At 39.8% G+C, this 10,017-nt stretch overlaps 2 long non-coding RNA genes across 2 annotated transcripts; both read right to left on the bottom strand.

Annotated features, from left to right (window-relative positions):
- Positions 1-6,322: 6,322 nt before the first annotated feature.
- LOC104820004 lies at positions 6,323-7,276 on the bottom strand. The gene is made up of 2 exons (XR_772898.1): positions 7,209-7,276; positions 6,323-6,570 (listed from the first exon to the last, which is right to left on the bottom strand). It is a non-coding gene; the product is annotated as an uncharacterized LOC104820004 (long non-coding RNA).
- Positions 7,277-8,031: 755 nt separating this feature from the next.
- LOC104820003 lies at positions 8,032-8,546 on the bottom strand. The gene is made up of 2 exons (XR_772897.1): positions 8,438-8,546; positions 8,032-8,344 (listed from the first exon to the last, which is right to left on the bottom strand). It is a non-coding gene; the product is annotated as an uncharacterized LOC104820003 (long non-coding RNA).
- Between the last annotated feature and the right edge of the window lie 1,471 nt (positions 8,547-10,017).

Here is a 10,017-nt window from a genome sequence, read left to right as displayed (position 1 = left end):
GACCACGCATCCGGACCGTTGGGTCTCGACCCGTCCGACTCGGTTTTCCGTCGTTTTCTCTCGTGCATTTTTCCTTCCCTGCGTGTGTGACCCTGTAGGCTCATTCGATATAGCAGTATAATCCGAAATCTCTATTTCGGATATACAAGTCATAGGCGGTCTCTAGCAAGACACTATGAATAAATGGACCTCTAAAGCTTACACACCATCTTGGGTTCCTTTGATCGACAAAACCTTCGGATTATGTCATGTACACATCCTCGGTCAAGTTTCCGTTAAGGAACATGGTCTTGACATCCATTTGCCATATCTCATAGTCATAATATGCGGCTATGGCAAGTAGGATCCTGATGGACTTCAGCATGATTGCAGGCGAAAAGGTCTCATCATAGTCAATACCATGAACCTGATGGAATCCTTTCGCCACAAGTCGTGCCTTATACGTGTGCATGTTGCCATCCATGTTTGTCTTCTTCTTGAAGATCCACTTACATCCGATGGGTTTTATCCCTTCAGATGCATCAACCAGAGTCCATACTTGGTTGTCCGACATGGATTGCATCTCGGACTTCATAGCCTCGTGCCATTTCTCGGAGTCGGGTCTCGCCATAGTCTTTGGGTATGTGGAAGACTCATCATGTTCTAATAACATGAGCTCCTCATTTCCAGTCATAAGAAAACCATATCTCACAGGCTCTTGGCGAATCCTGCCTGATCTCCGAGGTTCACTAGTCAAAGGTTGAGTCTTAACTGGCAGTGATACAGGTTACACTCTTCAACTTGTTCACTCGGCTCAGCGTCTATGTGTTGCTCTCGAATTCCTCAAGTTCGATCCTACTCCCACTGACTCTTTTGGAGACAAACTCTCGTTCCATAAAAGTCGCATTCCTGGCAATAAATACCTTGTTCTCTGCCGGAATGCAGAAGTAGTAACCCTTAGTTTCCTTATGGTAGTATACAAATAAACACTTGTCAGATTTGGAGGAGAACTTATCAGTCATCAGATGCTTCACGTAAGCGTCGCAACCCCAAATTCTGACTAGCGATAACGCAGGATGTTTCCCCGTGTAACGTAAGTGCTAAATGGTTTAAGCTGAACTACTTAAACCCGACCTTCCTTTGGCATTGTTGTTTAGGCCATATAAACGAGAAACGCATTTAGAAGCTTTATCATGAAGGTCTTCTGGACTCATTTGACTTCGAGTCTCTTGAGTCTTGCAAGTTTTGTTTGATGGACAAAATGACAAAGCATCCTTTCAGGGAGAAAGGATAGAGAGCGACAGAGTTATTGGCTCTCATACATAATGGTGTATGTGGACCAATGAGTTGTCCAGCTAGACGAGATTATCTGTATTTCGTTACGTTCACTGATGATTTCAGTCGATACAGTTATGTCTACTTGATGAGACATAAGTCTGAAACACTTGAAATGTTCAAGGCATTCAGAAACGAAGTACAGAACCAGCTTGGCAAGACGATCAAGACACTTCGATCTGATTGTGGTGGCGAGTATTTGAGCCAAGAGTTCACTGACTATCTTGTTGATTGTGGTATTATATCACAATTAACTCCTCCTGGAATGCCACAATGCAATAACGTATCTGAACAGAGGAACCGAACACTATTAGATATGGTTCGGTCGATGATGAGTCAGACAGATCTTCTGAAGTCCTTTTGGGGCTATGCTTTATAGACCGCTACATATCTGCTGAACAAGAGTCCAACAAAGTTGGCTGAAACGACACCATATGAGATATGCACGGGGAAACATCCTGCGTTATCGCTAGTCAGAATTTGGGGTTGCGACGCTTACGTGAAGCATCTGATGACTGATAAGTTCTCCTCCAAATCTGACAAGTGTTTATTTGTATACTACCATAAGGAAACTAAGGGTTACTACTTCTGCATTCCGGCAGAGAACAAGGTATTTATTGCCAGGAATGCGACTTTTATGGAACGAGAGTTTGTCTCCAAAAGAGTCAGTGGGAGTAGGATCGAACTTGAGGAATTCGAGAGCAACACATAGACGCTGAGCCGAGTGAACAAGTTGAAGAGTGTAACCTGTATCACTGCCAGTTAAGACTCAACCTTTGACTAGTGAACCTCGGAGATCAGGCAGGATTCGCCAAGAGCCTGTGAGATATGGTTTTCTTATGACTGGAAATGAGGAGCTCATGTTATTAGAACATGATGAGTCTTCCACATACCCAAAGACTATGGCGAGACCCGACTCCGAGAAATGGCACGAGGCTATGAAGTCCGAGATGCAATCCATGTCGGACAACCAAGTATGGACTCTGGTTGATGCATCTGAAGGGATAAAACCCATCGGATGTAAGTGGATCTTCAAGAAGAAGACAAACATGGATGGCAACATGCACACGTATAAGGCACGACTTGTGGCGAAAGGATTCCATCAGGTTCATGGTATTGACTATGATGAGACCTTTTCGCCTGCAATCATGCTGAAGTCCATCAGGATCCTACTTGCCATAGCCGCATATTATGACTATGAGATATGGCAAATGGATGTCAAGACCATGTTCCTTAACGGAAACTTGACCGAGGATGTGTACATGACATAATCCGAAGGTTTTGTCGATCAAAGGAACCCAAGATGGTGTGTAAGCTTTAGAGGTCCATTTATGGACTGAAGCAGGCTTCGGCAAACTGGAACCTTCGCTTTGATGAGGCAATCAAAAGGTTTGGTTTCTCACAGAACAAGGACGAGCCATGCGTTTATAAGAAGGTCAGTGGGAGCACAGTAGTATTCCTAGTGTTGTACGTGGATGACATTCTCCTGATAGAGAATGACGTTCCTACCTTGCAAGAAGTAAAATCTTGGCTGAGAATGCAGTTTTCTATGAAGGACCTAGAAGAACTGTCTATATTTTAGGCATCAAGATCTATAGAGATAGATCGAGGCGGCTTTTGGGATTGAATCAAAGTACTTACATTGATAAGGTCTTGAAACGGTTCAAGATGCAAGATTCCAAGAAAGAAACTTTACCGATGAGCAGTGGCACAGTTCTCTGCAAGAGTCGGCTCCTTCAACACCTGATGAGCGAGAACGCATGGATAGGATTCCATATACTTCGGCAATTTGATCCATCATGTATGTCATGCTTTGTACTCGACCGGATATATCATATGCGTTGAGCATTACGAGTAGATACCAGTCAGATCCAGGTGAGTCACACTGGATCGCCGTCAAGAACATCCTGAAGTACTTGAGAAGGATTAAGGATGTGTTCTTGGTATACGGTGGGTCGAAAGACGAGTTCGCTGTAAGAGGTTACACCGATGCTAGTTTCCAGTCAAACCCGTAAGACTATAGATCGTAGTCTAGCTATGTTTTCTGCTTGAACGGAGGCGCTGTAAGCTGTAAGCTGGAAGAGTTCTAAGAAAGCGATAGTTGCAGATTCTACTACAGAAGCTGAGTGTATTGCAGCGTCGCACGCAGCAAAGGAAGTTGTTTGGATCAGAAAGTTTGTTGGCGACATGGGTGTCATTCCTAGCGTTGATAGCCCCATTGCTCTGTATTGTGACACCAATGGTGGAATCGCACAAGCGAAAGAACCTAGGTCCCATCAACGATCCAAACATATAATCAGACGATTTCACCTCATCAAGGAGATCATAGACAGAGGAGACGTGCACATATGCAGATTGTCGACTGATGACAACATTGCCGATCCGTTGACGAAGCCTCTCCCTTCGCGGAAGCATCAGGGTGATGTTAGGGATATGGACATTAGATGTTTAGTAGTCCATGAGTAGAGCAAGTGGGAGTTTGTTGGTTTAGTTCTCTATGATGTACTGCTATATGAGCTTTAATTTGATACATTTGATGTATTGACGCTTACTATGATTATATATATGGATGAGTGTTTACTTCATTACATGTTGTGCATACTTTAATATGTTATGAAATCCATGTATTGTTATGAACAATGCTAAATTCTCTAGTCATATATCATTGTGGGAACAATGATGTACTAAGACCAGTATGATGTGTGATAGATGACCATAAAGATGATCATGAGTATTGGATATGGTCACAATCATAGGTATTCTTTGGAGAACGGAATACTGGAATGACCCGCATGAGATTGTCACATGGACAAACGTCATGACTTGAATCTCATTTGATGGTTCCATGATTGGATCCTATGACCTGAGATACCTACGGAATCCAACATGAGGAGTTGCATATTTTGAATATGTCAAACGTCTTGCGTAATAGGAGGACTATAAAGGCATGTATCAGGTGTGACACGAATCATGTGTTGGACTATAGATAGTCAAAATGGGATTTATACCTCTCGTAAAACAGAGAGATATCGTTGGACCCCTCGTGTGAGCGAGACTGTAGAAATGTGTGGCCACATTATAGACAAACGTTGTTTATTTCGTACAGTCAAACTCTGTGAACGAGAAAGAAGTCGAATCAGATAAGGTGGCTTCTCCATGCCTTATGTTCAACATATGATATCATGATACAAAAAGATCATCAACCGGGATCATCACTGACGTTCGTAAGATCATGAGCAAACTCTATTCTAGATAGGTAGTCATAGTGTCTTACTAGCGGCCTATGACTTGTATACCTGAAATAGAGATTTCGGTTATACTGCTATATCGGATAAGCCTATAGGGTCACACACGCATGGAAGGACAAATGCACGAGAAAACGACGAAAAATTGAGACAGAGGGTCCAGACTTGATGGTCCAGAAGGTCCAGACCTGACGGTCCAACAGGTCCAGACCCGACGGTCCAGAACGTGGTAGTCTGCCCGTTTCGGAATGTCTGGAACAGACGGTCCACGTAAGCCAGACCGTTCATTCCAGAATGCCTAGAACGGACGGTCCACGTTTAAATCTGGACCGTCTATTCCGGGTTTCGGGATTTTCGAAAATAAGCCAAAATTAGGGTTAATCACTTTATAAGAAGGAGATTAAAAACTCTAATAGCGAAATGACGAACTAGTGAACTTCTACATACCTCTTAGTAAGCTTTGAGGGTCTAAGAGGTGGTCTAAATCTCGTTTTTTCGAAGCACATTACCGAATAGCAGATTCGGGTCCTAGAAGACAAGTTCCAATCATTGGAATCCAATCCCGAGGTGTGGATAGGTGTAGAGGGCGAGGTAATCTTCCTGTCTTTTGTGATTAGACGAACACATCAATTGATACCGGCCCTGGATCGATTGAGGTAAGCGTTCTAACGTTTCTACGATTCATACATGCATGGTTTTAAGGTTTATTAGAAAATTTTGTTTTACATCCACTGCGCAAACCCTAGAACCGATCTCTTAGGAATTAGATTCGCTGTAGAGATCATAGGAATTCCAACAGTTTGTTGGTACAACATTACCTGTATTTCTGAGCTTTTTATTATCCTTGATGATATTAAGTTCATTTTTTCTAATGGAATTTTATAAAGAAAAAAATACCTAAAAATTTATGAACTTGTAATTTGGGGTAATATTAATTTCTAAACTTGTAGGTGCGCCTATTTATTCCCAAACTTACATTTTTTAACACAATAATTCCTAAATTTGTCTTTTTTGACACAATAATTCCTAAACTTACATTTTTTAACACAGTAATTCCTAAACTTTGTTTTGGTCAATTAGTTGTATGGACGATTATGCAACTATTAAGCAAATTTAGTAATTATTATGTTCAAAAATGAAAGTTCGGGAATAAATAGACGCACTTACAAGTTCAGGAATTAATATTATACCAAATTACAAATCAGGAATTTTCAGGTATTTTCCAAAAAAAAATAACACTTGGATGTATTTTTTTTATAAACTTCACTCTTGTTTCAACAAAGTACTTAGCATACATATTTATAGTCTGGATTAGACTTTTACCTTTGGAAAGTTAAACATAATCATAAAGAAAAAAGACTAACTTAAAAACAATAAATATAACTTTTAATGCTAATATATAGCTTATGACCACTTGTCATTAAATCTTTCATAACTTTTGATAGCTAACTCCAGATGGCCTAAAACTTGAACCATCAGAATCTAGACATCCGGGGCATCAAAATCCATAGGTCATACGTAAAATTTGGTTAACATTGGATCCCTTAAATTCCATTAAAAAACTTCCCCAGAATCTGTCAGTTTATATGAATTTAGTGCTCACAGAAGGAAACCTCGAGATGAAAGGGAGGGTTTGAGTAACCAAGAGGATGTTGCTGATTATTTTTGATTCTCGACGATTCTAATCATTAATTGAAAGTTGATCCATTCTCCGACAGAAATTTGGACGACTGACACCCAACAAAAAGAGAAAACTCAGAGAATGGAATGCTTATGCATATGATTATATATTATTATTATTATTACGGTAAATATCATATGATATATGAGAGAGTGTTGAAAGTTCATGGGTCGGTCTGTTGAAAATGGGCAGGGTAAAGGTAGCTGCAAATGCAGATGCCACCACGGTCGCAATAGCCAATGGCTTTTTCGCCGTGAATGGTCTTGCACTTGCTACCACAGTCAGGCATACACGGTCCAAGGATATCCATACACCCCATGCTCTCATCAACTGTTACGTGATCAGGAAAAAAAAAAAACAACAACAACCGTGTTTAGTGTTTACATATAAGTTTTCGACTAGGGGATATACCATATAATATATAGGGGAAATACCATATTAATACTAACGTATAGAAAAATCTTAAATAAATACACAAACTTTAATATAGAACATTAAATTTTTAAACGATTCCCAAATGCCACCATGCTATGATGGTTTCTGAAATTGTTCAAATGTTCAAGTTCTAATATAGAAGCTAAGAAAAATTCGTGTAATTTTTTTTTAAAAAAATTTTAAAGTTTATATATTTATCTGCGATTATTTAACAAATTCGTATATTAATATACGATTATATATATTTATACGTATTTGTGCACTGATCTTTTAGTATCAACAAATATATGCGTGGAACCCAAGATTGGATGGCTCATCCGGTGAAGAAGGGAGCAAAGCTCCTTTCCAACCCGAGTTCAAGTCTTCATATAGGGAGAGATATTCACATGGACTTTCTCGATTGTCTGTGAGATTTAATTGGGTTAAAGCCACGGTGAACTTCTGGATTATAAAAAAATATGTGCGCGGAGTGTGATAATACGCTCAAAACATGACATTGCATGAGGAATGAGTGATATAGGGAGAGGACTCACTTAAGGCCGATGAGACCAAGAGGATCATGAACGACGTTATTACCATCTTGTATGGACTCATCTTTCAGCATTCCCGTCTGAAGAACTTATAAATATTTTATTTTATATTTTAACGTTTACTTATGATCACATATTATTGCTTGACAGTGTCGTATTTATAGCATTGCCATATATACTAAAATATTTAATAGCATGCCATATATAATAAAAAAAATTAAACTACACAAAAATGGACTTCCATATATGTAGTGTTAGATGTACATTTTTTTTTTGTTAGTCAGGGGTCAATACAAAATATGTACATTCCTTAAATTTGTTTGTACGTACAATTGTATAAATACCTAGCTTTGAGTTTTGTATTTTCTGATATAACAATTAAATTAAAATAATTAATACATCATAAAAACCAAAAAAATTGTTCAAATTTGATTACAGAAATAAAACTTCAAATGATTATGAACATTTTCTAGGTATTATCTTTAGAGCATTTGCGTAGATAATTGTCTCACAATCACATTTGTTCACCGATGCAATTGTTTCAAACCAATGATCTATGTTGTTGAGTTACAAATAAAAAAAGTTACGTTTTTCCGCATGTTACGCTAAAAAAACAGGCGATTTTCCAACGAACAAATCCGTTGAAAATAACCTAAAAAGCCATTAGAATTTAACAATTCCAGCACCATCGCAATATGGTCGTTGGGAAATATGGTTTGTCAAAAATTTCAACAAAATTTCATTAACTATTGGATGTCGAAACACAACGAAATTTCGTTGCCAAATGCTTTATGCGAATGAATATAAAGTGAATTGGACCAACAAAGAGGACGAAATGCTTAATATTATTATTATTGATATTATTATGTCGGTAAACATCACATATGATTGACATTGTTGTCATTTACATGGATATATAGATAGATAGAGAGAGAGAGAGAGAGAGAAGGGTTCCATATATAGGAGATTGAGGGCTCATGGAGTGGTGGTGTGAGCAGGGCAGGGGTAGCCGCAGTGGCAAGCGCCTTGAGGGTCGCAGAAGCTAGTGGCCTTTTGGCCGTACCTCCACTTGCACTTTGCATCGCAGTTAATGCCCACACACGATCCAATGATACTCGTACACGCCATGCTCTCCTCAACTGCAACCACATCGTTCCAAATTCACGTTACACACTTTTATTCATAATCGATATATATATATATATATGTATATGTATAGGTATAGGACTCACTCAAGGCAGAGGAGACGAAGAGGATCATGAAGAACGCTACAATCTTGCATGGAGTCATGTTTCTGAAGAAAACTTGAGAATCTTTTGTTCTTTTTTTCTTTTCTGAATGTTTTTTATTATGGACATATTATTGCTTGGAGTGTGTCTTATTTATAGGCATTGGTAACAAAAGGAAAATTCCTTGGTGCTTATTATGAGGTCAGATTCTGTTTTAATTAAATAGAATCCTAAAGATATAATTGCCCTTTATTGTATTAATTAAGCTGTTGTACACTTTGCTACAAAGAATGGAGAGAGAGTGTAAATACATAACGGCTATTATATGCGAAAGGAAATAAATAATGAAATCTCTACTTCTTCTCTAATCTACAAATGGTAACAAATATATTTTAATATAATTTAAATTTACTCCATATCACCTATGTAACGTCTGTATGACATATTTTGTCTCCAAATATATATATGTATATATATATATATATAAAATATACACACACCAATGCATTAAAATATGTGGTAACGTCCCGTAAATTCTAAAAACTAAACTAAACATAAATGGACCTCCATATATATCTTTTTAGGTCTAACGTAGTCCTTTCTAGGTCTAGGGTCTGATTAGACTCGGTTCAGATCATCCTAGGTGATTGGAACTGCCTGAAACTATTGTTGGTAGTTGTTGGGCCTAAAAGCCCATTTGGTGGAAAAGTTAAACCCTCCACGTGAGGGAGAGGCTTTCCAAAAACGCCACGTTTTGCGTTTTAGGGTTAATACCCTAATGTGTTTTGGCTTTTGCGAGACACGGTGCTCGAGGTGTGAGAGAGAAAGAGAGGGAGAACGGAGATGGCGAAGGAGAAGGAGGTTTATGCCGACGGAGGAGTTTCTCGGCGTCGCCGGTAGACGTAGCTCAAGGTAGGTGAGTCGGGATCGGTAAGACGTCGCGTATTCTGTTCTTTCTCGATTGTTTCTTGAACACATCGTGGGTGAGTCTCCGGTTTTGTGGAGACCACCGTCTTCGGTTGTTTTCCGTTCTGTTCTAGTGGATTCGCCGGCACCGTCCGGCCGAGATGTAGGCCCGAGGTAACTCGGTAACCGAACTCGTTAAAAGTCTCCGGTGTCTTTCGATTCGAGCACGTACGAGTGTCGGAGTGGCCGTGAGGATTCTGATACCGACTTCACAAAGTGGTATCAGAGCTCCGGTTACGATCCAGGGAGCATCGCCGGTCAGGCGAGGTAAGTTAGGTTTTCCGGTTTTTCTTTTTCGAGTCGATTTTTTCTGAGCGTTCTAATCCTCTACTGAGTGTGCAAGACGCAAGATCGGAGGTAGATCGGGACTCGAAAGAAGAAGATCTGAGGTCTGTGGTACTGTCGGCGGCGAAGATTCGGGATCCGAAATCTCAGAGAGCTGACGCGGCCAAGACTCGTTTCGAAACCGGAAACCAGGTGAGTCCTTCGACTCGGTTCTTTATTTTCCGCGTTTTTCTTCCGAATTTGAGTCCGAGTTTCAAAGAAACTCGGTGAACTCGGCGGAGGAATGCTTGATTCCGGCGAAACTCGACCCCTGACTCGTCCGAGTTAGGGTT

Source organism: Tarenaya hassleriana, unplaced genomic scaffold (assembly GCF_000463585.1).
Source record: "Tarenaya hassleriana unplaced genomic scaffold, ASM46358v1 Cleome3, whole genome shotgun sequence".
NCBI classification, from domain to species: domain Eukaryota; kingdom Viridiplantae; phylum Streptophyta; class Magnoliopsida; order Brassicales; family Cleomaceae; genus Tarenaya; species Tarenaya hassleriana.
This window is presented reverse-complemented; position numbering and strand designations above follow the sequence as displayed.